At 55.8% G+C, this 22,873-nt stretch overlaps 1 pseudogene across 1 annotated transcript in view; it reads left to right on the forward strand.

Moving 5' to 3' along the window:
• The first annotated feature begins 14,162 nt into the window (after positions 1 to 14,162).
• Positions 14,163 to 22,873, forward strand: part of LOC147736952 (uncharacterized) — a 129,990-nt pseudogene continuing 121,279 nt past the window's right edge. The window contains exon 1 of the transcript XR_015308299.1: positions 14,163 to 14,213. The product of XR_015308299.1 is annotated as an uncharacterized LOC147736952 (transcript). The remainder of the gene's footprint in view (positions 14,214 to 22,873) is intronic.

Genomic DNA, 22,873 nt, shown 5'->3' on the forward strand with positions numbered 1-22,873 from the left:
GGAGGGCAAACTTCCATCTGGATTAGAAGGGTCTGGGTTACCAGCCCTACTGGCATCATAAGCCTCTAAGAGACCAATCAGAAAGGAAGTGGTGGGGTTAGACCCCTGTTTTAGTTTCCTGAGAGTACACACTTGTCTCATCTCATGGAAGCTAAGAGCAGCATATTTAGAAGTGACCTGTGGAAGGTCCACTGACACAAGGGGATACTCAGAGTTTCCTCCTTTGTCTGACATGCTGATTCTAGTGTGGTGTAAGTGATGCACCTACCTACACTATGTGTTTACCTACTGATCCCTTGCTAAGAGTAGCAGCCAAGGTGTGCTAAGCCTTGAGGAGCTGCAACAGCTGGTTCAGTAGAACTCAGAGTATTCTAAGCTTTAGTTATATGTACCTAGCAGTACTTTATGTGATCTTTCAACAAGATATTCTTAGGATACGTGTGGTAAAACAACAGCAAGCTCAAATCCCAACCGCTGCTCACCAATGTGAGAAGGTGGCCTGATATGCAGTGGTCACTATTCTAGTGCCCACTATGTATCAGTCCAGCAACCCTTATTGATGATTGGTTGTAAGTCAACCTTATAGACCAGCTATCCTAGTAGCATGGATACGAGCAGTCTAAGGCTAAAGACTCGAGAGGGCGTGTTAAGCCAGCTGTTTACCACACATATACCCCTTGAATACCCAGTGAAAGGACACCACACAAGTGTTATGAAAATAAACAGTTATTTATTAAAGATCACAACAGCCCTGTACTCTTTATGAGGACAGGGTACTAAGCACAAACCAAAACTCTTACAAAAATACTTAAGTTAGCACAGTATATACAAATGCCCGAGGGGCACGGAAAACCATATACTCTGAAAGTTGAATGCGAAATTCCTAGCAGGTAAGTACAGTACTAATAGTTTTTGGAAGCGCTAGGACTTGACTAGGGAATCGTTAGATTACGACTAGGAGGCCTAGGGGACTCGGGTGCAGTGTGTGCACTCTCACGCAAGATGCGGACAAAAGTCTATGGTAGCTAGGAAATAGAAAGTTAGAGTTCTCGGGCGAACCCGACCTGGTAGGGAGAAAACGAAGATAGATTCTGACCCTTGGATAGTGAGGCTATGCTGGGGCACCGAAATGCCGAAGTTACCTAGCCCAGGGGCTGCAGCTGCATAGGTCTGAAAAGACGTCGGGAATCCTCGTAGACGGACCAGGAGCCGGAAGAAAAGATGCTGGCCGGTGACCAGTGAAGAAAGTTCAGTTGGATCCAAGCCTGGATCTCGAAGATGGATGACACCTGAAAGCAGAGGGGACCAAGTTCGAGACTACTAGCCAGTAGTCAGTGGGCACCAGGAGGGCACCGGATGGTAGCCACCTCGACAAGGTGAGTGGGTGACGCTGTAGCTCGAAGATCTCACGGACCAGGAGGCGTTGTCGGCGACCAGGATGGAGGATCGAGCTGTCCCACGAAGATAGAAGCTGTCGGCGTCGCTGGACCCAGGATTGGGCAACAAAGCCTTGGCAAATTCAAGCCCACGCGGTGGACCTAAAATGGCGTCTGGAGTGGACCAGGAGGGTCCGGGGTGCCTCTCTCGAAGAAGGAAGCAAGGGCCAGCCTGGAGCAACCAGACCAGCAGCAGAGATGTCGTCGGGCGTCGTTCAAAAGGCCACAAGCCAGCCGGCTAGTAGCCAAACAACGCGGTGCCCAGCAAACAGCAGAAGGGCCCCACGCAGATCGTGGAGATGCAGGGAGGCTGACCTTGGGTGCTGGAGCTGCGCAGGGTCGGGGCTTCTCGGACCCCAAAGCACTCACCAGTGGAGGACACGGTGGGCTTGCAGTAAAGATGTCGTGCAGTCTTGGCGATCGTCGGTCCCTCGAGGTCTCGTCGCACTCACGGTTCTCAGCTTTGCTGTAGAGGTGAGTAGAGGTCAGAGGTGCCAGGGAAGCCGGGTCTCGTCGAGCTGGGTCGTCGGATTCGTGATGAAGGACTTGCAGCAGACCGCAGTGTTCTTTAGGATGGTGCCCGCTTGATGCAGGGTGACTACTCCTTAGCCACAAGGGAGAATCTTGAAGAAGAAATCGTGAAGTCCTTTCGAAGAAAGTGGTATCTTGATTCCAAAGATGATCTAATTTGAACAGGGGGCCCGCTCCTATCTTTATACTAAAAAAAGGGGCTGACCCGGTGACTAGGTCCTGCCTATGGGTGGGACCAGGAGGGGGGTGGTTACACCCCTCTCCCCTGCCGGACTTCCCCAGGCCAGGGGCTGGTGTGCCCCTGGAACTGGTTCTGACTGGCCTATGCGTAGTGAGCACCGGGGTGCCACTCAGCAGTCACCTTCCTGAAAAGCCCTGCCTACCCAGGATACACAAAACCATGTCTGGGACGGTGCTAGCACCGCCCCTGACAGGAAACCCTTTGTCCAGGCTCCCCTTGCTGGGAGGACTCCCAGCTACAGGGGGTCAGACTCGTGTCTGTGGTGGCAGCATCCATTTTGTGGAGCTGAGGCTTTGCTTAACTTTAACCGGGGTTCACAGTTACATACATGTCGTGTCCCTCTAGAAGGGTGGAATGCTAACCCCGTCGCCAGAATTGGCGAGGGGTTAGTATTCCAATTCGTATGACACCTTACTCGACATGTTTTGATAAAGCAATACCAAAGATAGCATTTAACCGCGAGGATTATAATGCACTTAAGAGTATATGGTATGCGATATCATGGAACAGCTATTAGGACTTGGTTCCGCAAGCTGCAGACAGGCTCAGCTCATGCCAGAGCACCATCTCACACGATTCCAAGCACTCTGCCTTCAGGATTGTTAAGGCCTGCCATAGGAGTGACTGATAGGAATCTGTGTGTCCATTTTAGGGTTAGGTATAGGTATACTACACCTACAGCAAAGGGTGATTACACGACTTTGCCCCAGCTGTCATGCAGCCAGTTGTGTCAAATTTAGGAGGCCAGCCAGGGGTGGCATAATACATGCTGCAGCCCCTGGCAGCCCTGGGTACACCCATGCCCTGAGTTACAGGGTCTGATAGGGTGGCCCAGTACCAATTGGAAATGCACCTAGGGTACATGGAATCCATTTTAAAGAGAGAGCAGTAGGCCTGGGGTCCTGATTGGCAGGATCCCAGGTCGACTATGTCCAAAACCAGCTAAAACACAGGGCAAAAAGTTGGGGGCAACCATAGTCAGGATGTACCTTCCTACACAACCCCCCCCCAAACGAAAGGAGATAAGGCTATCCTTGTCCAGGTAAGCCTCTATTACCTAAGTGGCCATATAAGGAAGGACCAGCTCTGGCTTGGTTTCCCCCTGTGTCATGGTCCACTAGGCAACCCCTCACCCTAAGGGTATCTGAGGGTCTCCACCATAGGGAATCTCTGTCTCTGGTGTGTCTTGGGAAAGAAGAAGGCTGATGCTGGGGTGGAGTACTGAAGTGAGGCTCCTCTACCTTTGGGCTCAACTTCCTCCAATCACCATTCATCATGTGTGCCTTTCTTTCTTTAGCTGAGATGCACTGAGCTCTCAGGGTCAGCCTCTGGCTACCTAAAGCTGGAGGCTGAGTCCCTCTGTTTGGCTTACTGGAGGGACAGGTCAGGTCTGGGGTTTTTAGGCCCCATGTTTGGCTGTGCCCAACAGTGTCCAGCTGTGGGAGTTCCCTAACTACTTTTAAGGGGGATCCCTCAGGAGTCTGTTCTATTTTCACTTGGCTAGGTTTACCAGCTTCAGTGATCCTAATCTGCTGATTAAGGGGTTCTTTTGGACAGGGGGCCCTTTTGGGTCCACCACTGGCCTCCCTGATCTCTTCAGCCCTGGGCTGACTGAGGCAGGGTAGAGAGGTGCAGGTTACCTGCTCCAGACTGGGTCCCACCTGGGAAGGTTCCACTGCCATCAGGGGCTCTGCCAGGCTAGGCCTGACTACCTCTGGGGCAGTTCCTTCAACAGGGGTAGAGTCAGTTCCCTGAGGAGGCTGGCTCTCACCTAGTGTCTGGGAGGGGGAAGACTCTTCTTCCTCCTCAATGCTCTCTGTTTGAGTGGAGTGATCCATTGTTTCAGGCTTCACAACCTCACTATCTGTTTGAGTAGAGGCTGAGACCATTTCAACCTTGCCAACCTTTTCAGGAGGGCACTCAGTTTGTGTTTGGGCTGTGACTGTCACAGCCCTCCTATCCTGCTCTGGAAAGTCTGTCTGAGCCTGGGCAGTGGCTACCACTGCCCTTCCAACCTTTTCAGGGAGGAATGGTGCTTGGACTGGGGCTGTAGCTATTACTGCCCCACTAACCTGTCTGGATAGGCCTATCATTCTGGAATGAGTTTCTTGCTCCACCTCAGCCCATGCTGAGAGTTCCAGGTCATTCCCCAGTAAGCAATCTACAGGTAGGTTATCTGTCACTGCCACTCTCATGGGCCCTGTGACATTACCCCAGCTGAGCTTGATTACTGCCATGGGATGCCTTCTCTTCACTCCATGAATATCTGTTACCTGATAAGTAAAACCAGGGGTCAGTTGAGCAGAGGGGACCAGATGGTCACTCACCATGGTGAGGCTGGCCCCTGTGTCTCTGAATGCCTCAACTTTCTGACCATTCACTAAAACTTCTTGTCTATACTTTCCCAAAATGTGGGGTCCAGTAGTGAAGTTGGCAAACCCCATGCCAGTCTCGCAGACAAGAGTGTGGTCAGGGAACCTGGCTAAGCCATAGTCCTCCTGATTGCCCAAAGTAATGCCCACCACATTCTTGGGGGCACTCCCACCACCTGGGGGATTACCACTAGTGGTAACAGGAGGTCTGGGAGTGTTACTTGGGGGTATATTTTCCTTATTGCTATTTTTAGGGCACTTGGCATCACTTTTGTAATGGCCCACCTGTTTACAGGTATGGCAATAAGGTTTCTTCTGTTCTGAAGGAGTGTTCTGGGACCCACCACCCTTGTTGGAGTTTTGGGGCCCTTGGGAAGTCTTCTCTGAGGATTTATCCCCACCCTTCTCTTGAGGCTTGGTTGATTCCTTTTTCTGGTCACCACCCTGGTTTTTAGGCCTAACCCTGGTTCTGACCCATTTGTCTGCCCTCTTACCCAATTCCTGTGGAGAGGTCAACTCAGAGTCTACCAGGTGCTGATGTAATAGCTGGTTCTGACAATTATTTAAGATTTGCTCCCTCATAATTAGATTATACAATCCTTTAAAATCAGTAACCTTACTACCCAGTAGCCAGCCTTCAAAAGCCTTAGTGGCACAATCAACAAAGTCAGTCCAATCTTGAGACTGAGCTTTCTGGGTGTCTCTGAACAGCATCCTGTATTGTTCAGTGGTTAAACCAAACCCATCAACCAGTACATTCTTCAAGATTTTGTAATTGTTAGCATCCTCCACCCTTGTGGTGAGGAGCTTATCTCTACCTTTACCATCAAAGGAGAGCCACAAGATAGCTGCCCACTGACTTTGGGGAACACCCTGCACAGTGCAGGCTCTCTCCAAAGCAGTAATCCATTTGTGGATGTCATCCCCTTCTTTAAAGGGGGGCACTATCTTATTCAGGTGCTTTGTATCAAAACTCCTTTCCCTATTGCTAGGTATATTGCTGCCACCAGTGGGCTGTAGCCCACATAATTTTTGCTCTCTAGCAAGGGCAAGTCTCTCTTTGGCCAGGGCAAGTTCTTCCCTTTCAATCCTCAGTTTGACTGCCCTTTCTTCAGCTTCATACACTCTTCTCTTAGGGGAAGACATCCCTCTGTGAGAAGAGTTGAGAGAGCCATTGGTTCGAAGGGATCTGTTAGAGCCTCTTGATAGAGACCTAACTCGTCCATTCCCAATGTTAAGCTGGCCTGAGAGTGGGCCCAGGGGCTCCCCAGTACCAATCTCATGTCTGCTTAAGTTGGACCTGCTTAGTCTTCTGACTTCTACCTGTCCCTTATCTGCCTCATCCCCAGACAACTCATCCTCATCCTCAGCATCATCTGCCTCATGGAGGGGATGGATATCAAAGGGACCCTGTAAGGAGGGCAAACTTCCATCTGGATTAGAAGGGTCTGGGTTACCAGCCCTACTGGCATCATAAGCCTCTAAGAGACCAATCAGAAAGGAAGTGGTGGGGTTAGACCCCTGTTTTAGTTTCCTGAGAGTACACACTTGTCTCATCTCATGGAAGCTAAGAGCAGCATATTTAGAAGTGACCTGTGGAAGGTCCACTGACACAAGGGGATACTCAGAGTTTCCTCCTTTGTCTGACATGCTGATTCTAGTGTGGTGTAAGTGATGCACCTACCTACACTATGTGTTTACCTACTGATCCCTTGCTAAGAGTTGCAGCCAAGGTGTGCTAAGCCTTGAGGAGCTGCAACAGCTGGTTCAGTAGAACTCAGAGTATTCTAAGCTTTAGTTATATGTACCTAGCAGTACTTTATGTGATCTTTCAACAAGATATTCTTAGGATACGTGTGGTAAAACAACAGCAAGCTCAAATCCCAACCGCTGCTCACCAATGTGAGAAGGTGGCCTGATATGCAGTGGTCACTATTCTAGTGCCCACTATGTATCAGTCCAGCAACCCTTATTGATGATTGGTTGTAAGTCAACCTTATAGACCAGCTATCCTAGTAGCATGGATACGAGCAGTCTAAGGCTAAAGACTCGAGAGGGCGTGTTAAGCCAGCTGTTTATCACACATATACCCCTTGAATACCCAGTGAAAGGACACCACACAAGTGTTATGAAAATAAACAGTTATTTATTAAAGATCACAACAGCCCTGTACTCTTTATGAGGACAGGGTACTAAGCACAAACCAAAACTCTTACAAAAATACTTAAGTTAGCACAGTATATACAAATGCCCGAGGGGCACGGAAAACCATATACTCTGAAAGTGGAATGCGAAATTCCTAGCAGGTAAGTACAGTACTAATAGTTTTTGGAATCGCTAGGACTTGACTAGGGAATCGTTAGATTACGACTAGGAGGCCTAGGGGACTCGGGTGCAGTGTGTGCACTCTCACGCGAGATGCGGACAAAAGTCTATGGTAGCTAGGAAATAGAAAGTTAGAGTTCTCGGGCGAACCCGACCTGGTAGGGAGAAAACGAAGATAGATTCTGACCCTTGGATAGTGAGGCTATGCTGGGGCACCGAAATGCCGAAGTTACCTAGCCCAGGGGCTGCAGCTGCATAGGTCTGAAAAGACGTCGGGAATCCTCGTAGACGGACCAGGAGCCGGAAGAAAAGATGCTGGCCGGTGACCAGTGAAGAAAGTTCAGTTGGATCCAAGCCTGGATCTCGAAGATGGATGACACCTGAAAGCAGAGGGGACCAAGTTCGAGACTACTAGCCAGTAGTCAGTGGGCACCAGGAGGGCACCGGATGGTAGCCACCTCGACAAGGTGAGTGGGTGACGCTGTAGCTCGAAGATCTCACGGACCAGGAGGCGTTGTCGGCGACCAGGATGGAGGATCGAGCTGTCCCACGAAGATAGAAGCTGTCGGCGTCGCTGGACCCAGGATTGGGCAACAAAGCCTTGGCAAATTCAAGCCCACGCGGTGGACCTAAAATGGCGTCTGGAGTGGACCAGGAGGGTCCGGGGTGCCTCTCTCGAAGAAGGAAGCAAGGGCCAGCCTGGAGCAACCAGACCAGCAGCAGAGATGTCGTCGGGCGTCGTTCAAAAGGCCACAAGCCAGCCGGCTAGTAGCCAAACAACGCGGTGCCCAGCAAACAGCAGAAGGGCCCCACGCAGATCGTGGAGATTCAGGGAGGCTGACCTTGGGTGCTGGAGCTGCGCAGGGTCGGGGCTTCTCGGACCCCAAAGCACTCACCAGTGGAGGACACGGTGGGCTTGCAGTAAAGATGTCGTGCAGTCTTGGCGATCGTCGGTCCCTCGAGGTCTCGTCGCACTCACGGTTCTCAGCTTTGCTGTAGAGGTGAGTAGAGGTCAGAGGTGCCAGGGAAGCCGGGTCTCGTCGAGCTGGGTCGTTGGATTCGTGATGAAGGACTTGCAGCAGACCGCAGTGTTCTTTAGGATGGTGCCCGCTTGATGCAGGGTGACTACTCCTTAGCCACAAGGGAGAATCTTGAAGAAGAAATCGTGAAGTCCTTTCGAAGAAAGTGGTATCTTGATTCCAAAGATGATCTAATTTGAACAGGGGGCCCGCTCCTATCTTTATACTAAAAAAGGGGGCTGACCCGGTGACTAGGTCCTGCCTATGGGTGGGACCAGGAGGGGGGTGGTTACACCCCTCTCCCCTGCCGGACTTCCCCAGGCCAGGGGCTGGTGTGCCCCTGGAACTGGTTCTGACTGGCCTATGCGTAGTGAGCACCGGGGTGCCACTCAGCAGTCACCTTCCTGAAAAGCCCTGCCTACCCAGGATACACAAAACCATGTCTGGGACGGTGCTAGCACCGCCCCTGACAGGAAACCCTTTGTCCAGGCTCCCCTTGCTGGGAGGACTCCCAGCTGCAGGGGGTCAGACTCGTGTCTGTGGTGGCAGCATCCATTTTGTGGAGCTGAGGCTTTGCTTAACTTTAACCGGGGTTCACAGTTACATACATGTCGTGTCCCTCTAGAAGGGTGGAATGCTAACCCCGTCGCCAGAATTGGCGAGGGGTTAGTATTCCAATTCGTATGACACCTTACTCGACATGTTTTGATAAAGCAATACCAAAGATAGCATTTAACCGCGAGGATTATAATGCACTTAAGAGTATATGGTATGCGATATCATGGAACAGCTATTAGGACTTGGTTCCGCAAGCTGCAGACAGGCTCAGCTCATGCCAGAGCACCATCTCACACGATTCCAAGCACTCTGCCTTCAGGATTGTTAAGGCCTGCCATAGGAGTGACTGATAGGAATCTGTGTGTCCATTTTAGGGTTAGGTATAGGTATACTACACCTACAGCAAAGGGTGATTACACGACTTTGCCCCAGCTGTCATGCAGCCAGTTGTGTCAAATTTAGGAGGCCAGCCAGGGGTGGCATAATACATGCTGCAGCCCCTGGCAGCCCTGGGTACACCCATGCCCTGAGTTACAGGGTCTGATAGGGTGGCCCAGTACCAATTGGAAATGCACCTAGGGTACATGGAATCCATTTTAAAGAGAGAGCAGTAGGCCTGGGGTCCTGATTGGCAGGATCCCAGGTCGACTATGTCCAAAACCAGCTAAAACACAGGGCAAAAAGTTGGGGGCAACCATAGTCAGGATGTACCTTCCTACACCGCCCAGAAGAATCATGACCCTCAGAGCTGAGGACACATGAGCAGCCGCCCAGAAGAATCATGACTGGCCGTGACCCTCAGAGCTGAGGACACATGACCAGCCGCCCAGAAGAATCATGACTGGCCGTGACCCTCAGAGCTGAGGACACATGAGCAGCCGCCCATAAGAATCATGACCCTCAGAGCTGAGGACACATGAGCAGCCGCCCAGAAGCATCATGACTGGCCGTGACCCTCAGAGCTGAGGACACATGAGCAGCCGCCCAGAAGAATCATGACCCTCAGAGCTGAGGACACATGAGCAGCCACCCAGAAGAATCATGACTGGCCGTGACCCTCAGAGCTGAGGACACATGAGCAGCCGACCAGAAGCATCATGACTGGCCAGGACCCTCAGAGCTGAGGACACATGAGCAGCCGCCCAGAAGAATCATGACTGGCCGTGACCCTCAGAGCTGAGGACACATGAGCAGGCGCCCAGAAGAATCATGACCCTCAGAGCTGAGGACACATGACCATCCGCCCAGAAGAATCATGACTGGCCATGCATTTCCATTCATGTCACCCTGACCGGCTGGTGGTTCTAGTCCGAACTGTAACTTTAAGAAAAGTTGCGCTGGCAGGCGTCTCGCCTCTCTGCTAAGAAGTGCCTCACGAGTGTCGACAACTTTTAGTATGAGTTTGTTAATTAGTGCATTCATTTGTGCCCTTCTCTAAAGTTTAGCAGAGGTGAGCCAGTGGCTGCTGGCGCCACTGTGCCTGCAGCTTGTGTGATCTGGTGCATCTGTGTTTGGCAGTTGACTGACTTAGCCGTGCACTGTAAACAGGAAACCAGTTTGGAGATTCTGAAATACAGCCAGCCTGAGGTCGCCTGGCTGTGACCTATAATGTAACTTAGTGACGGTGTGGATCAGTCTGACTCTGACTATCTGATGCTTAATGTCCGATGCCTTATGCAGCACTGGACGGCTCGAATAAGTCTGCTGACTTAGTATGACTTTAGTTAGACAGCAGCTGATGATGAGATCACACGGTGTTCAGAGCGATTAAGGTTTCAGATTGCTGGGTGAAATTTTCATAATTTCAGTGTAATTGGGCCTTTAACATAGTCTTGGAGACTCGATTGTCAGAGGGCGCCCTGGAGGTCAACATGCCATTACTATGGATTATTAATGTAACTGGGCCGAGTTGGCGCAGGCTGGCTTAAAGCAAGGATGGTCTGATGCAGCGTCATGAATGTTCAGATTCATTAGATCATATTCAGACCCGCTGCGGCACAGCCTGCCCTGTCACATAGAACAGCCGTCTGTCCTCAGGCAGTACCCTCAGCCGTCTGTCCTCAGGCAGTGCCCTCAGCCGTCTGTCCTCAGGCAGTGCCCTCAGCCGTCTGTCTTCAGGCAGTGTTCTCAGCCGTCTGTCCTCAGGCAGTGCCCTCAGCCGCCTGTCCTCAGGCAGTGGCCTCAGCCGTCTGTCCTCAAGCAGTGCCCTCAGCCGTCTGTCCTCAGGCCGTGCCCTCAGCCGTCTGTCCTCAGGCCGTGCCCTCAGCCGTCTGTCCTCAGGCAGTGCCCTCAGCCGTCTGTCCTCAGGCAGTGCCCTCAGCCGTCTGTCCTCAGGCAGTGCCCTCAGCCGTCTGTCCTCAGGCTGTACTCTCAGCCGTCTGTCCTCAGGCAGTGCCCTCAGCCGTCTGTCCTCAGGCAGTGCCCTCAGCCGTCTGTCCTCAGGCAGTGCCCTCAGCCGTCTGTCCTCAGGCTGTACTCTCAGCCGTCTGTCCTCAGGCAGTGCCCTCAGCCGTCTGTCCTCAGGCAGTGCCCTCAGCCGTCTGTCCTCAGGCAGTGCCCTTCCGTTTCTGGTGCTTCTCGGCGGTGTTGAGTTCTTCCTAGAGTGTTTTGCTGCTGAAATGGATGCAATGACCACTGTTTATCTGCTTTCCTCCTCTTCACTGCTTGATGTTGCTCATGAGGAGGTGTCCCTCTCAGTCGTTGAATTGTCACTCATATGAAGTGTCTCTCCCCGCAGTCTGGCCCCTGGCAGCCGTGGAGTGGGTGTTGTTTTGGTGCTTGTTCTTCGATGGGCTCGGGTTCAAGGGCCCCCGGTCGGTGTCTTCCGTTTCTTGTGCTTTGTTTTCAAGTCTCCTTCGCGGTCCTTGTTGTTCTCATGAGTGATGCGTCTGATCCCCGTGTTTTCTTCTCTTCATTGTTGTTTTAATCTCAGGGTTTGGTGCTTGTTCTTCGATGGGCTCGGGTTCAAGGGCCCCGGTCGGTTCTTCCGTTTCTTGTGCTTTGTTTTCAAGTCTCCTTCGCGCTCCTTGATGTTCTCATGAGTGACGCGTCTGATCCCCGTGTTTTCTTCTCTTCATTGTTGTTTTAATCTCAGGGTTTGGTGCTTGTTCTTCGATGGGCTCGGGTTCAAGGGCCCCGGTCGGTTCTTCCGTTTCTTGTGCTTTGTTTTCAAGTCTCCTTCGCGCTCCTTGATGTTCTCATGAGTGACGCGTCTGATCCCCGTGTTTTCTTCTCTTCATTGTTGTTTTAATCTCAGGGTTTGGTGCTTGTTCTTCGATGGGCTCGGGTTCAAGGGCCCCCGGTCGGTTCTTCCGTTTCTTGTGGTTTGTTTTCAAGTCTCCTTCGCGCTCCTTGTTGTTCTCATGAGTGATGCGTCTGATCCCCGTGTTTTCTTCTCTCCGTTGTTGTTTTAATCTCAGGGTTTTGGTCTTGTTCTTCGATGGGCTCGGGTTCAAGGGCCCCCGGTCGGTTCTTCCGTTTCTTGTGCTTTGTTTTCAAGTCTCCTTCGCGCTCCTTGTTGCTCTCATGAGTGATGCGTCTGATCCCCGTGTTTTCTTCTCTTCGTTGTTGTTTTAATCTTAGGGTTTGGTGCTTGTTCTTCGATGGGCTCGGGTTCAAGGGCCCCGGTCGGTTCTTCCGTTTCTTGTGCTTTGTTTTCAAGTCTCCTTCGCGCTCCTTGATGTTCTCATGAGTGACGCGTCTGATCCCCGTGTTTTCTTCTCTTCATTGTTGTTTTAATCTCAGGGTTTGGTGCTTGTTCTTCGATGGGCTCGGGTTCAAGGGCCCCGGTCGGTTCTTCCGTTTCTTGTGCTTTGTTTTCAAGTCTCCTTCGCGCTCCTTGTTGTTCTCATGAGTGATGCGTCTGATCCCCGTGTTTTCTTCTCTCCGTTGTTGTTTTAATCTCAGGGTTTTGGTCTTGTTCTTCGATGGGCTCGGGTTCAAGGGCCCCCGGTCGGTTCTTCCGTTTCTTGTGCTTTGTTTTCAAGTCTCCTTCGCGCTCCTTGTTGTTCTCATGAGTGATGCGTCTGATCCCCGTGTTTTCTTCTCTTCATTGTTGTTTTAATCTCAGGGTTTGGTGCTTGTTCTTCGATGGGCTCGGGTTCAAGGGCCCCCGGTCGGTTCTTCCGTTTCTTGTGCTTTGTTTTCAAGTCTCCTTCGCGCTCCTTGTTGCTCTCATGAGTGATGCGTCTGATCCCCGTGTTTTCTTCTCTTCATTGTTGTTTTAATCTCAGGGTTTGGTGCTTGTTCTTCGATGGGCTCGGGTTCGAGGGCCCCCGGTCGGTGTCTTCCGTTTCTTGTGCTTTGTTTTCAAGTCTCCTTCGCGGTCCTTGTTGTTCTCATGAGTGATGCGTCTGATCCCCGTGTTTTCTTCTCTTCGTTGTTGTTTTAATCTCAGGGTTTGGTGCTTGTTCTTCGATGGGCTCGGGTTCAAGGGCCCCGGTTGGTTCTTTTGTTTCTTGTGCTTTGTTTTCAAGTCTCCTTCGCGCTCCTTGTTGCTCTCATGAGTGATGCGTCTGATCCCCGTGTTTTCTTCTCTTCATTGTTGTTTTAATCTCAGGGTTTGGTGCTTGTTCTTCGATGGGCTCGGGTTCAAGGGCCCCCGGTCGGTTCTTCCGTTTCTTGTGCTTTGTTTTCAAGTCTCCTTCGCGCTCCTTGTTGCTCTCATGAGTGATGCGTCTGATCTTCGTGTTTTCTTCTCTTCGTTGTTGTTTTAATCTCAGGGTTTGGTGCTTGTTCTTCGATGGGCTCGGGTTCAAGGGCCCCGGTTGGTTCTTTTGTTTCTTGTGCTTTGTTTTCAAGTCTCCTTCGCGCTCCTTGTTGCTCTCATGAGTGATGCGTCTGATCCCCGTGTTTTCTTCTCTTCATTGTTGTTTTAATCTCAGGGTTTGGTGCTTGTTCTTCGATGGGCTCGGGTTCAAGGGCCCCCGGTCGGTTCTTCCGTTTCTTGTGCTTTGTTTTCAAGTCTCCTTCGCGCTCCTTGTTGCTCTCATGAGTGATGCGTCTGATCCCCGTGTTTTCTTCTCTTCGTTGTTGTTTTAATCTTAGGGTTTGGTGCTTGTTCTTCGATGGGCTCGGGTTCAAGGGCCCCCGGTCGGTGTCTTCCGTTTCTTGTGCTTTGTTTTCAAGTCTCCTTCGCGCTCCTTGTTGCTCTCATGAGTGATGCGTCTGATCCCCGTGTTTTCTTCTCTTCGTTGTTGTTTTAATCTTAGGGTTTGGTGCTTGTTCTTCGATGGGCTCGGGTTCAAGGGCCCCGGTTGGTTCTTTTGTTTCTTGTGCTTTGTTTTCAAGTCTCCTTCGCGCTCCTTGTTGCTCTCATGAGTGATGCGTTTGATCCCCGTGTTTTCTTCTCTTCATTGTTGTTTTAATCTCAGGGTTTGGTCTTGTTCTTCGATGGGCTCGGGTTCAAGGGCCCCCGGTCGGTGTCTTCCGTTTCTTGTGGTTTGTTCTCAAGTCTCCTTCGCGCTCCTTGTTGCTCTCATGAGTGACGAGTCTGATCACCGTGTTTTCTTCTCTTCGTTGTTGTTTTCCTTTTCTTTCTCTTTCCTGTCACGCAGACGGGTGGACTGGCGCGAGCCCAAAGGCACATCCGGTGGCGCCGGAAGTGACGTCACTGCAAGCCGCAAGGATCCCCTTGAGGGCGCCATGGGAAGGGCGCCGGCTGCAGAGTCTGCGCGCCGGAAGTGACGTCAGTGCGCGCAGCAGGAAGAGGACGGGTCCCCCGGCGTCTGAGGTGAGGAGGGGCCGCGGGAGGGTGGGCCGCGGGCGGGCGGGGGTCGCAGCGGCCTCGGCTCCGTCCTCGGTGGCCCCGGGGGGGGGGGGCGCCTTCAGACTCCCGGAGCTCGGGTGTTTCTCGTCAGCGCTCGGGGGGACTCGTCCCGGGGGGGAGGGTTGAAGCCGCCTCGGGGGTCTCGCTGACAGGAAGGGAGCGAGACACAAATGCACCGCAGGAATACTGTCCGTCTGTCTGTCTGTCCGCTGCAAAACCCAAAAAAGAGGGCCTCATCAGTGCTCCCCCTCCCCCCCCCCCCCCCTCCTGCCGGACATGCAGGGGGGAGGCGGCGGAGCGGCATGATGGACCTGGAGAACCAAAGGCCCCTCACTAGAGACAGATGCCAGAAACAAACTGCATCCCCACTGCCCCCTGTCCCTCGCTGCCCCTCCTGTCCCTCGCTGCCCCCCCTTGTCCCTTGCTTCCCCCCCTTGTCCCTTGCTGCCCCCCTGTCCCTCGCTGCCCCCTGACCCCTCTGACCCCTGTCCCTCGCTGCCCGTCCCTCTCTGTCCCGTCCCTCTCTGTCCCTCGCTGCCCCCGTCCCTCCCTGTCCCTCGCTGCCCACCCTGTCCCTCGCTGCCCCCCTTGTCCCTTGCTTCCCCCCCTTGTCCCTTGCTGCCCCCCTGTCCCTCGCTGCCCCCTGACCCCTCTGACCCCTGTCCCTCGCTGCCCGTCCCTCTCTGTCCCGTCCCTCTCTGTCCCTCGCTGCCCCCGTCCCTCCCTGTCCCTCGCTGCCCACCCTGTCCCTCGCTGCCCCCCTTGTCCCTTGCTTCCCCCCTGTCCCTTGCTTCCCCCCTGTCCCCATTGTCCCTTACTGCCCCCCTGTCCCTCTCTGTCCCGTCCCTCTCTGTCCCTCACTGCCCCCGTCCCTCTCTGTCCCTCGCTGCCCCGTCCCTCTCTGTCCCTCGCTGCTCACCCTGTCCCTCGCTGCCCACCCTGTCCCTCGCTGCCTCCCCTATCCCTCGCTGCCCCCCCCTTCCCCCTGTCCCTCTCTGCCCCCCCCTGCCCCCTGTCCCTCTCTGCCCCCCCCTGCCCCCTGTCCCTCTCTGCCCCCGTCCCTCTCTGTCCCTCGCTGCCCCGTCCCTCGCTGCCCACCCTGTCCCTCGCTGCCCACCCTGTCCCTCGCTGCCCACCCTGTCCCTCGCTGCCTCCCCTGTCCCTCTCTGCCCCCCCCTGCCCCCTGTCCCTTGCTGCCCCCCCGTCCCTCTCTGTCCCTTGCTGCCCCCCCGTCCCCTTGCTGCCCCCCGTCCCTCTCTGTCCCTTGCTGCCCCCCGTCCCTCTCTGTCCCTTGCTGCCCCCGTCCCTCTCTGTCCCTCGCTGCCCCCCCTGTCCCTCGCTGCCCCCCTGCCTGCCTTTCTCCTCCATACAGAAAGCTTTGCCAGCAGAAAGTCACCTGCTTGGTGAAGGAGATTCATTCTGCAGCTGGTCTCACCTCATCAGCATTCGGGCACAACAGGCCAAAAAAACACAAGGGACAAGGCCGGGCATGCCTGTCAGATTGACCCTTTGGGCAGCTTTCTGCTGGGATCTTTACCATAAACGCAACACTGAGCGCGCCTCTGTGAGGCTTCAGGGCACTAGCACAGGGTGACCCTCACTTCCAGAGACAGCTGTTGTCAACATCTGCAGCTCACAGGCACCCAGGCGGAGCGGCCTCAGCCCTCTCTGTCCCCCTGTCCCTCGCTGCCCCCCTGTCCCTCGCTGCCCCCCTCTGTCGAGGCTTCAGGGCACTAGCACAGGGTGACCATCACTCCCAGAGACAGCTGCTGACAACATCTGCAGCTCACAGGGACCCAGGTGGAGCGGCCTCAGCCCTCTCTGTCCCCCTCTGTCGAAGCTTCAGGGCACTAGCACAGGGTGACCCTCACTTCCAGAGACAGCTGTTGTCAACATCTGCAGCTCACAGGCACCCAGGCGGAGCGGCCTCAGCCCTCTCTGTCCCCCTGTCCCTCGCTGCCCCCCTGTCCCTCGCTGCCCCCCTCTGTCGAGGCTTCAGGGCACTAGCACAGGGTGACCATCACTCCCAGAGACAGCTGCTGACAACATCTGACGCTCACAGGGACCCAGGCGGAGCGGCCTCAGTCCTCTCTGTCATTCGCTGCCCTCTCTGTCGAAGCTTCAGGGCACTAGCACAGGGTGACCCTCACTTCCAGAGTAGAGTGGCAAGAGACAGCTGCTGTCAACATCTGCCGCTCACAGGGACCCAGGCGGAGCGGCCTCATCCCTCTCTGTCCCTCGCTGCCCCTCTGTCCCTCGCTGCTCCCTGTCCCTCGCTGCCCCCCTCTGTCGAAGCTTCAGGGCACTAGCACAGGGTGACCATCACTTCCAGAGACAGCTGCTGTCAACATCTGCAGCTCACAGGGACCCAGGCGGAGCGGCCTCAGCCCTCTCTGTCCCTCACTGCCCCCCTCTGTCGAAGCTTCAGGGCACTAGCACAGGGTGACCCTCACTTCCAGAGTAGAGTGGCAAGAGACAGCTGCTGTCAACATCTGCAGCTCACAGGGACCCAGGCGGAGCGGCCTCAGTCCTCTCTGTCCACACCATTGAAGTCCTGATGTAGGCAGGGTGCTGCTGTGATGTTAACCATCACAAACACCTGTGAAGTAAATATCCAGTTCTTTTACAGAGCTCACAGTGGGAGCACTTCAAGAGCAAATCGTTTTGACAAATAATTAACCCCTTCACTGCGGCGGCTATTCCGCTGCAGCGCCCCTTTAGCGCTCACAGTGGGAGCACTTCAAGAGCAAATCGTTTTGACAAATAATTAACCCCTTCGCTGCGGCGGCTATTCCGCCGCAGCGCTAAAGGGGCGGGGCGGCCGCGCGGCGGCCGCATGCTGGTGACGGAGCCGCTCCGTCACCAGCCACGGTTGAGCTATGCTGGTGGCGGAGCGGTTCCGTCATGACCCGCCCCGCTCATTAGAGCGCAGGCGCGAAATCAGCGCCGCGCAGGCGCAGCGTCTGGGCCATGACGGAACCGCTCCGTCATCAGCACAGCTCAACTGTAGCTGATGACGGAGCGGTTCCGTCATCAGCAGGGGAGGGGTTAACAGAGTCTCAGGAAAATGGAACATTTGCTCTGAAACCAAACAGTATTGTTAAAATGGCGGCGGTTCGAGGTTCAGCGCTGCTAATCTAAAAGGCTCATCTTCACAGGCGAGCAGCGCTGTGTGTGCTAACACCGGTCAACATCTGGAAAGTTCACCTTCAATATACCCCAAGTGGAGATGAGTAAAAGGCCAGACTGAGAGTCAATCAAAATGCACAGGCAGCGTGGGGGCGAGTCCAGGGGTCACAGGTGTAAATGCACAGGCAGCGTGGGGGCGAGTCCAGGGGTCACAGGTGTAAATGCACAGGCAGCGTGGGGGCGAGTCCAGGGGACACAGGTGTAAATGCAGAGGCAGCGTGGGGGCGAGTCCAGGGTCACAGGTGTAAATGCACAGGCAGCATGGGGGCGAGTCCAGGGGTCACAGGTGTAAATGCACAGGCAGCGTGGGGGCGAGTCCAGGGGTCACAGGTGTAAATGCACAGGCAGCGTGGGGGCGAGTCCAGGGGTCACAGGTGTAAATGCACAGGCAGCGTCGGGGCGAGTCCAGGGTCACGGGTGTAAATGCACAGGCAGCGTGGGGGCGAGTCCAGGGTCACGGGTGTAAATGCACAGGCAGCGTGGGCAGTTGGGGCGAGTCCAGGGGTCGCAGTGTAAATGCACAGGCTGCGTGGGCAGTGGGGGCGACTCCAGGGGTCACAGATGTAAATGCACAGGCAGCGTGGGGGCGAGTCCAGGGGTCACAGGTGTAAAGGCACAGGCAGCGTGGGGGCGAGTCCAGGGTCACGGGTGTAAATGCACAGTCAGTGTTGGGTCGAGTCCAGGGTCACAGTTGTAAATGCACAGGCAGCGTGGGGGCGAGTCCAGGGTCACGGGTGTAAATGCACAGGCAGTGTAGGGCCTAGTCCAGGGTCACGGGTGTAAATGCACAGGCAGAGTGGGGGCGAGTCCAGGGGTCACAGGTGTAAATGCACAGGCAGCGTGGGGCGATTCCAGGGGTCACAGGTGTAAATGCACAGGCAGTGGGGGCGAGTCCAGGGGTCACAGGTTGTTAGACGGGGACCCAGAGGGTCGGCCGAGTACGGGGGGAGAGGCCTCCGGTGAGGGCCGTCTCTGGCGATTGTACAGACAAGTAACTTCCCCCCCACAGATGGACACCACACAAGGATGCGTTCAACACGCTTTATATACGAATCTTGAGGCAAGGTGATAACGATACAGGGGAACCAGGATACGAGGATCCTGCCAATTCTAGTCTCTGTAGGGAGAAGGGGTAGCGGGACAGTCTTAGTACCGGTCCGGTACAGGTGCGGTAAGAGGGAAGCTCACAATCCTCGAGCTTGGGGGTCCGCAACGATGAGCCGCGGCAGCGCCTGCAGGCTAGGACGATGGTTCACAGCAAGGAGGGCCGCGGCAGCGCCAGCAGGCTAGGACGAGGGTTCACAGCGAGGAGAGCCGCGGCAGCGCCAGCAGGCTAGGACGATGGTTCACAACGAGGAGGGCCGCGGCAGCGCCAGCAGGCTACGAAGATGGTGCACGACAAGAAAGGCCGCGGCAGCGCCAGCAGGCCAAGACGATGGTTCACGTTGCAGAGGGCCGCGGCAGCGCCAGCAGGCTTCGAAGATGGTTCACAAGAAAAGGCCGCGGCAGCGCCAGCAGGCCTTCAAGGATGAGTTCCTCACGGTGTCTCTCGACTCCAAGATACAACTAACTTCCTGCTCTGGAGCGGCCCCCAGTTATAGGTCTGGTCTCCTTTTGATGTCCGGACCCTCGCACTCGGAGGTCGGGAGGTCCGGGATGAGGGAGTTCAGACACCCAGCAGGGGGGTGGAGCCAGCGCCCGGGGAGGCGGGGGGCGATCAACACCTGGCGGAGGGGAGCCATTGACACTCCTTCTCCCATTGACCTGCCAAGTGGTCTCTTCACCCCTAGGTGGATGGGGGTGCCTCGATGTCAGGGCCTGGCCAGGCCCAGGGTTGGGGTCGAGCCGAGGCCACGCGGCCTTGTTACGTAGGGTCCAAAGATGGCGGCTGGGCCGGGGCAGTGGTGCTGACGGGGGCCCGGGCCAGCCGATACCGGGGTGTTCGGGGGCTGGAGTTCAGTTGTGGACGGGTCGTGGGTTGCCCCCGCGGGTTGCCCGGGTGGTTCTTGTCGGGGATACAGGGAGAGCAGGGGTCTGGTCCCCGTCGTGCGGGGAGGGAGCGGGCCTTCTCCGAGGCCTGTCCAACATGCGTCCCCCCCCAGCTGAAGGCAGGGAGAGTCACCCATCCTCTATCTAGACGACATTGCTGTATACAGCCGCCACTGGGCAGACCACCTCCACCACCTCCAGGAGGTCCTGCACGCCCTCCAGCAGGCCGGCCTCACCATCAAAGCCAGCAAATGTCAGATTGGCCAGGGGTCCGTGACCTACCTCGGACACCAAGTGGGGAGCGGTCTGGTGGCCCCCCTTCAGTTCAAGATCGCTGCCATCCAGTCCTGGCAACCACCTGTCACCCAAACCGAGGTCCGGGCCTTCCTAGGGCTCACCGGATACTACCGGCGGTTTGTAAAGGACTATGGCAGCATTGTGGGGCCCCTCACAGAACTCACATCCAAGAAAAACCCCAAAACTGTCAACTGGACTCCGGACTGTCAAGCGGCCTTTGAGAAGCTGAAGGCCGCCATGTGCACCGCCCCCGTGCTCCAGGCCCCCGACTACAGCCGGGAATTCATAGTCCAGACGGACGCCTCAGATCATGGCGTTGGGGCGGTCCTCTCTCAACTCAACACCGAGGGAATCGATCAGCCAGTGGCCTTCATCAGCCGACGCCTACTGGCTCGAGAACAGCGCTGGAGCACCATCGAGCGGGAGGCCTTCGCAGTGGTATGGGCCCTCAAGAAACTCCTGCCCTACCTCTTCGGTACCCATTTCAGGGTACAGACAGACCACCGACCCCTGCAATGGCTGATGCAGATGCAGGGGAGAACCCAAAACTGTTGAGATGGTCCATCTCCTTGCAGGGGATGGACTTCACTGTGGAGCATCGTCCTGGCCAGGACCACGCCAACGCGGACGGCCTGTCACGCTTTTTCCGCCTCGGCGAGGAGAGTACCCAAGAGGATGGGTGACTCTCCCTGCCTTCAGCTGGGGGGGACGCATGTTGGACAGGCCTCGTGAAAGGACCGCTCCCCCCCCCCGCATGACAGGGCCCGGACACCGGCCCTCCCGGTGTCCCCAGAAGAACCACCCCGGCAACCCACCGAAGCCACACGCAAACCGTCCCCAACGGGACGCCTGCTCCCTAGCATCCCAGCATCGGCTGTCCCGGGCCCCCGTCAGCACCATTGCCTCGGCCCAGCCGCCATCTTGGACACTGCGCCACGAGGCCGCGTGGCCTCAGCTCGACCCCAACCCTGGGCCTAGCCAGGCCCCGACATCGAGGCACCACCATCCACCCAGGAGGTGAAGAGACCACTTGGCAGGTCAATGGGAGAGAGGAGTGTCGATGGCTCTCCCCCGCCAGGTGCCGATCGCCCCCGGTCTCCCCGGGCGCTGGCTCCACCCCCCTGCTGGGTGTCTGGACTCCCTCATCCCGGACCTCCCGACCTCCAAGCGCGAGGGTCCGGACATCAAAGGAGACCAGACCTATAACTGGGGCAGCTCCAGAGCAGGAAGGCAGTTGTATCCTGTAGTCGAGGGACACCTTGAAGAACTCATCCCTGACGGACTGCTGGCGCTGCCGCAGCCTTGCCTTGTGAACCATCTCCGAAGCCTGCTGGCACTGCCGCGGCCCTCTGCAACGTGCATCTTCGTCTGGACCTGCTGGCGCTGCCGCGGCCCATCCTTGTGAACCATCGCTCTAGCCTGCTGGCGCTGCCGCGGCCCCTCTGCAAAGAAGTCATCATCGTAGCCTGCTGGCGCTGCCGCAGCCCTCCTTACCGAGAACCATCATCCTAGCCTGCTGGCGCTGCCGCGGCCCTCCTTGCCAAGAACTTCATCCTAGCCTGCTGGCGCTGCCGCGGCCCGACCTTTCAGACCTCCGAGCTCAAGGATTGTGAGCTCTTTCTGGCCGCCCTTGTACCGGACCGGTACCCAAGACTGTCCCGCTACCCCTTACCCTACAGAGACTAGAATTGGGAGGATACTTGTGTCCTGCCCCCACTGTATCGTTGATAATCTTGCCTCAAGAATCCTATATAAAGTGTGCAGATCGTATCCTTGTGTGGTGTCCATTTGTGGGGGGGAAGTTACTTGTCTGTATGATCGCTGGAGACGGTCCTCACCGGAGGCCTCTCCCCCTGTGCTCGGCCGACCCTCCAGGTCCCCGTCTAACAGGACTCCATGTCGATCAGGTAGGTGACGGGCCCCTTGCGCTCTACCACCTTGAAGGGCCCTGTCCATTTGTCCTGTAGGGCGCAGGGTTCAACCGGGGACATCACCCAGACTTGTTGTCCTGGCTCGAACTCGATGGAGGAGGCATGCTGATCATACCATTTCTTCATGTCCTCCTGACTGGCTTCAAGGTTGGCCTTGGCGAGTTCCCTGAATCGCCGGGTCTGGTTGCGGAGGGTCAGGAGGTACTTGTATACATCCGGAGGAGTCTTCTGGGGGGCCACCTCCCACCCTTCTTTGACCAGGCGGAGGGGACCCCGGACGGGGTGTCCATACAGGAGTTCGAATGGGCTGAAGCCCAGGGATTTCTGGGCGACTTCTCGGTAGGCGAACAGGAGGCACGGGAGCAGCACATCCCATTGGCGACGTAGGGGTTCTTCTAGGCCCATGATCATCCCCTTGAAGGTGCGGTTAAACCGCTCGACCAGTCCATTTCCTTGCGGGTGATATGGGGTCGTGAATTTGTAGGTGACCCCGCACTGTTGCCAGAGAGACTTCATGTATTTAGAGATAAAGTTCGTACCCCTGTCGCTGACAACTTCCCGGGGGAAGCCCACCCGAGAGAAGATCCCCATCAGGGCTCCGCCTACCACGGGCGCTGTCACGGTCCGAAGAGGGATGGCCTCGGGATAGCGGATGGCGTGGTCCACCAGGACTAGGATGAACCGGTGCCCTTGTGCTGTTCGGGGGTCCAGGGGCCCCACAATGTCTATTCCCACCCGTTCAAACGGGGTGGTGACGATGGGGAAAGGCTGCAAGGGTGCTTTGATCTTTCGTACGCTCTTCCCGCTGGCCTGGCAGGTTGGGCAGGCCCGGCAGTGGTTGGATACATCATTCCGCATTTTGGGCCAGTAGAAGTGGGTCACCAGGCGGCTGTACGTTTTGTCTTGCCCCAGGTGTCCGGCAAGGGGCACATCGTGTGCTAGGTTCAAGAGGAAGTCTCTGAAGCGGAGGGGGACTACCAGCACCCGGCTGGCCCCCAGCTCAGCAATCTTTTGTTCACTGTAGAGCAGGTCATTGTCCCAATAAATCCAGTGGGCCCCCGAGGCGTCTTCTGCGCTCTGGGCGAGGGCTTGCTGCCGGAGTCCCTCGAGGGAAGGACAGGTTCTCTGCTCCTGTCGGAATTGTTCCTGGGTGGGGCCACCCTCTTGACGCCACTGGGCCAGTTCGGGAAGGCCCTGGAGCCGATCGAGTCCTCCTTC

Source organism: Lissotriton vulgaris, chromosome 1_1 (genome assembly GCF_964263255.1).
Source record: "Lissotriton vulgaris chromosome 1_1, aLisVul1.2, whole genome shotgun sequence".
NCBI classification, from domain to species: Eukaryota; Metazoa; Chordata; class Amphibia; order Caudata; family Salamandridae; genus Lissotriton; species Lissotriton vulgaris.